This window comes from Hylobates moloch, unplaced genomic scaffold (genome assembly GCF_009828535.3).
Source record: "Hylobates moloch isolate HMO894 unplaced genomic scaffold, HMol_V3 SCAFFOLD_3, whole genome shotgun sequence".
Classification (NCBI taxonomy): domain Eukaryota; kingdom Metazoa; phylum Chordata; class Mammalia; order Primates; family Hylobatidae; genus Hylobates; species Hylobates moloch.
This window is the reverse complement of record NW_026652278.1, coordinates 27,831,471-27,837,702: the sequence shown is the minus strand read 5'-3', so window position 1 is coordinate 27,837,702 and position 6,232 is coordinate 27,831,471. Positions and strand designations below refer to the sequence as shown.

Sequence of the window (6,232 nt, the reverse complement as noted above, 5' to 3'; positions counted from 1 at the left end):
GTTCTTTTGCTGCCTTCCCCTACATGGAACTTCATTTTTCTTCCTCTGGGTGTAGGGCAGTTATTTTCAATCTAAATAGGCCAGCTGCTCATCTAGCCCCACTTAATCACCAAGCCAATGCAGAGAAAGCAAAGCATATGTACGCATCATATGTGATACTTTGTCTAATTTGTTTCCATCTTAGGTTCTATTTAGTGATCTGGTGGAGTGACCCTCACTACCACAGTCTGTAATCTGTAAACATTATATGACCCCAGTGATTTTTTCCATCTTCTAGGTATCTATTAATGGATGGTATGAGGAAATATATTGTTATTCTTCCTTTTAAGCAAAACCTTTCTGAAATGAACTATGAGTATGTTTATTTAGTTTTTATTTTATAATCATGAACTTAACTCTGCTATTCCACTAGGCACGGAAGGGAATAAGAAAAATATGGAACCCAAAGGGACTGCAGTAAGACCACAAAGATTATAGGACACTGTGAGCAAATAGGGTAAAGTTCTCTCCTGACCTGCAGAAAGAATGGCCTGGTGATTAAGACAAAACACAAGTCCAATTTATTAGAGTTGTCCACAATCAGCAAGGGTGATCTACTTGCTAGTCTTACCATTCCTGGACCAAAGTGCTCCATGGCTTCCATGATATTCATGCCTTCCTTCACTTTGCCAAAGACTACATGCTTGCCATCCAACCACTCAGTCGTGGCTGTGCAGATGAAACACTGGAAACTGTTTGTGTTGGGTCCAGCATTTGTCATGGACAAGATGCCAGGACTTGTATGTTTCAGGATTCTCATCATCAAATTTCTCCCCATAGATGGACTTGCCACCACTGACATTATGACATGTGAAGTCACCACCCTGACACATAAACCCTGGAATAATTATGGGAAAGCAGAAACCCTTATAACAAAATCCTTTCTCTCCAGTGCTCAGAGCATGAAAATTTTCTGCTGTTTTTGGAAATTTGTCTGCAAACAGGTTGAAGGAAACTTGGCCCAAGGGCTCACCAGTAATAGCATTGTTAAAGAACACAGTGAGGTTGACTGTGGCTGGTGGCAGGGGGCTCCAGGCACTGTCGGCATCTGCAAAGCCTAACTTTTTTTGAATAATCCAAATTACTTGACTACTTTTCTTTCTGTTTGCTGGTCTTAATAAATTCATGCAATCTCTGCTCAAGCCATTCAGTACCTTGACAGAGCCCCAGTCATATTTGAATGAATTTTACCCGAGAACCAGAACTTTAGCCTATGATTAAAACATTTGCTTTAAGAAATTAAATTTCTGAAAGCATTTAAAATAAAATGGAGTAATCAGAAGCTTGGAATCATTACTATTATTATTCCTGCTTTTTTTTATTTAGATAAAACTTACATTAACCATAAAAGAAGACTTGGGGATAGAGTCTCAGCCTCACCGCTGCTGTCACCACCATCCAGAGACTGCTGAATCCCTGTCCATCTGCCGCCACCACCCACTCTGGACACAGAACATCCAGTCATGGAAAAAAATGAGCTGGTTCAGAAGGCCAAACTGGCTGAGCAGGCTGAGCAATAAGATAATATGGCAGCCTGCATGAAGTCTAACTGAGCAAGGAGCTGAATTATCCAATGAGGAGAGGAATCTTCTCTCAGTTGCTTATAAAAATGTTGTAGGAGCCCGTACGTCATCTTGGAGGGTCATCTCAAGTATTGAACAAAAGACGGAAGGTGCTGAGAAAAAACAGCAGATGGGTCGAGAATACAGAGAGAAAATTGAGATGAAGCTAAGAGATATCTGCAATGATGTACTATCTCTTTTGGAAAAGTTCTTGATCCCCAGGGCTTCACAAGCAGAGAGAAAAGTCTTCTATTTGAAAATGAAAGGAGATTACTACCGTTACTTGGCTGAGGTTGCCGCTGGTGATGACAAGAAACAGATTGTGGGTCAGTCACAACAAGCATACCAAGAAGCTTTTGAAATCAGCAAAAAGGAAATGCAACCAACACATACTATCAGACTGGGTCTGGCCCTTAACTTCTCTTGTTCTATTATGAGATTCTGAACTCCCCAGATAAAGCTTGCTCTCTTGCAAAGATGGCTTTTGATGAAGCCATTGCTGAACTTGATACATTAAGTGAGAGTCATACAAACACAGCATGCTAATAATGCAATTACCGAGAGACAGCTTGACATTTTGGACATTGGATACCCAAGGAGACAAAGCTGTAGCAGGAGAAAGAGGGGAAAATTAACTGGCCTTCCAACTTTTGTCTGCCTCATTCTAAAATTTACACAGTAGACCATTTGTCATCCATGGTGTCCCACAAATGGTTTTTTGTTTACAATTTATGGCAGATTTGTGTTACTTGTATTTGAATTTCTATATTTCCCATGTGGTTTTTATGTTTAATATTAGGGGAGTAGTGGCCGGGCACAGTGACTCATGCCTGTAATCCCAGCACTTTGGGAGGCCAAGGCAGGTGGATCATCTGAGGTCAGGAGTTCGAGACCAGACTGGCCAACATGGTGAAACCCCTTCTCTAATAAAAATGCAAAAATTAGCTGGGCATGGTGGCAGGCACCTGTAATCCCAGCTACCCAGGAGGCTGAGGCAGGAGAATCGCTTAAACCTGGGAGGCAGATGTTGCAGTGAGCCAAGGTCATGCCATTGCACTCCAGCCTGGGGGACAAGAGTGAGACTTCATCTCACACACACACACAATATAGATATATGTATATATATGTGTGTGTGTATATATATATATATACACACACACATATACACATATATACACACACATATACACATATATACACACACATATACACATATATATACACACATATACACACACATATATATATATGTATTAGGGGAGTAGAGCCAGTTAAGATTTAGGGAGTTATCTGTTTTCATCTTGAGGTGGCCAATAGGGGGATGTGGAATTTTTATACAAGTTGTAAATGTTTGCCATAGTACTTTCAGTACATTGTGGCTTCACAAGGGTGAGTGTTAAAACTGCGTCCATATCTAAGCAAAGAAAACTGTCTACGTATTGCTTTGTCCTGGTGGGGAATAAAAGGGATCATTGGTTCCAGTCACAGGTATAGTAATTGTGGGTACGTTAAGGTTTGGAGCACTTACAAGGCTGTGGTAGAAATAGATATCCCATGGATACCGCATGTTAAACCATGTATATCTGTGGAATACTTAATCTCACTGTGCACACCTTTGACTACAGCTGCAGAAGTGTTCCTTTAGACAAAGTTGTAATCCATTTTACTCTGAATAAGGGCAGAAATGGTTCACATTTCATTATTTGTAAAGTTACCTGTTGTTAGCTTTCATTATTTTTGCTACATTCATTTTATTTATATTTAAATGTTTTAGGCAACCTAAGAACAAACGAAAAGTAAAGATGCAGGAAAAATGAACTGCTTGATAGTCGTTACTTTATGTATATCAAGCACAACAGTAAAATAAAACCCATGTATTTAGCTTTTTTTAAGGTTTCTTGCTTTTGTGATTTTTTTTTTTTGATACTTGCCTAACATGCATATGCTGTAAAAATAGTTAACATGGAAATAACTTGAAATGATGGCCAGCTTGGTCTAATGTCTTATGAAATTTTCATGAACAATCCAAGCATAATTGTTAAGAACACATGTATTAAATTCATGTAAGTGGAATAAAAGTTTTATGAATGGACTTTTCAACTACTTTTCCCACAGCTTTTCATGTAACTTAGTCTTTTGGTTCTGAAACTTCTCTAAAGGAAATTGTACATTTTTTGAAATTTATTCCTTATTCCCTCTTGGCAGCTAACGGTCTTTTCCAAGTTTAAACACAAAGTTTATCATAACAACAAAAATGCTACTAATATCACTACTGTTTGCAACCATGTCCCATGATCCCCTCTCAAAGTTTATCATAACAACAAAAATACTACTAATATCACTACTGTTTCCAACCATGTCCCATGATCCCCTCTCTTCCTCCCTACCCTGAAAAAAATGAGCTCCTATTTTTTCTGGGAGAGGGGGAGATTGATTGGAAAAAAAAAAAGGAATATGTTCCATTTAAAATTTTGGTATATGGCATTTTCTAACTTAGGAAGCCACAGTGTTCTTGGCCTATCATGACGTTGGGTAGCATTAACTACAAGTTTTGTGCTTCCAAATCACTTTTTGGTTTTTAAGAGTTTCTTGATACTTTTATAGCTTGCCTTCAATTTTGATCCCTTATTCTTTCTATGTGTCAAGGGCACAAGATTACCTTCCTTTTTTAGCCTTCTGTCTTGTCACCAGCCATTCCTACTTGGTGGCCATGTACTTGGAGAAAGGCCGCATGATTTTTCTGGCTCTACTCAATATCTAAGACACCCTGCTTCCTTTGCTCACATCCCAGAAACTACTTCCCTCATCCTATTAACTGCAGCAAATCTCTCCTCAGTGTGTTTATCTCCTTTTAAAACCCTACCTATCCTGAATGGTCCGTCATTGTCTGCCTTTAAAATCCTTCCTCTTTCTCTTCCTCTATTCTCTAAATAATGATGGGGCTAAGTTATACCCAAAGCTCACTTTACAAAATATTTCCTCAGTACTTTGCAGGAAACACCAGACAAAAATGCCATTTTAAAAGGTGTGTTTTTTCTTTTAGGATATAAGCTCCTCAAGAGCAGGGACAATGTTTTCTGAATGTTCTATTGTGCCTAGTACACCGTAAATGCTCAATAAATATTGATGATGGGAGGTAGCGTGTCTTGATGATAAGGGTGAGAAACTGAAATCCCAAACACTGTTTTGTTGCTTGTTTTATTATGACCACAGATTTAATTGGGGACTATTGGCCCTTTTGGATAATTGTCCCAAATATTACATTCAAATAAAAGTGCAATGGAGAAAAAAAAATTGAAGACTTGGAATTAAAAGATTAAAATGTACTTCTGGCTCTGCTGAATCACTTTAGGAAAGTTGAATAATATCCCTTAGCCTATTTTTTAAATCTATAAATGGTTGCATTAACTGTATGTTTCCTAAAATCTACATTAGCTCTAAAATTATTTTATCTTTTGCATGAAGTTATTATGCTCCAAATATTTAAGGGATTACAGGTTTAAGATAATATAAACATATATTGTGAAATGCTGGCCATTTATTAAAATGAGTGTAATGAAATCTGTTGTTACACTGGGGGCAGGGAGCAAGAAGGGGGTGGATATCATACTCAGTGAAAGCAGTGACATTGAAATAAACAGCAAGTTTTCCATTTTTTTACTTGATCCATTCAAAAAAATCTCTTAAAGGCATATGAAAAGGTCACTGCAAATCTCACATTTCTGCTATTCTATTATGAAGAACCCACTGAAAATATTTTGAAGTAGCCACTTCACCTGTGGAAAGTTTACAGAGTAAATTGACAATATGTCTTCACTGGCAGAGGCAACCCATGAACCCGCAACAAGCCAGTTTATCACTTTTTGTTTATTTTATTTTAGATAGACGTAGCTTGAAGTGTTTTTATTTTTAGTATGAATAATAAAACTGAGGGTGATAGGAATCTGTTTGGCTCTGAGCTACCAACACTGGAATTACCAGGACTTTAAAATTCTCTCTTGCAATGGGAGATTGCTGGGCCCTTACACAATCTTCTTGGGAGCCCTTAAAACGGTCCAATTAGAGCTGCTTATCAGTTTCCATTGTGACACCTCCTGGCCTTATTCTTCCCTGCACCTCAAACCCCTAGCACAATAGTTATGTCCTGTCTTCAAATCCTAGTCATGCTGAACCCTGGGGCCTTGATGGCTATAGCACCCTATGCTACTTGACAGGAGAAGAAAGGGACATTTTTCTATCATTGCTGTCATTATTAATGACTTTCCTATGACTTAGATTTACTGTTTTGTTTTTTTTCCATCTTTGGTGAACTGGGATCAACAGCTCATTGCATGTGGATCAGAAAACAATTGATTGTTACAACTAACTATATCTGTCCCACTAACAATCAGCTTTAGAGCTTGCTTCAAGCACCTTGCCGATCACTTTTCTGGATAAGTCTCTTTTGTCTCCTTATTTGTTTAGAGTCATGATTCTTATGTACTGGGTTTTTCTTCCTCAGCCTTAACATTTTCCACAGGGGTCCTTTATACTAGCTTCCAAACAACCTGAATAGTGCTTGCTAGTGCCAGATTTTTGGAAATAGATATGCTTATTAGCCACCATCCCACTCCACCTTGACCTCAGGAATC

At 38.3% G+C, this 6,232-nt stretch overlaps 1 pseudogene; it reads left to right on the top strand.

Moving 5' to 3' along the window:
• Positions 1-1,472: 1,472 nt before the first annotated feature.
• On the top strand, positions 1,473-2,236 carry LOC116483868 (14-3-3 protein zeta/delta-like; annotated as a pseudogene).
• The last annotated feature ends 3,996 nt before the right edge of the window (positions 2,237-6,232 follow it).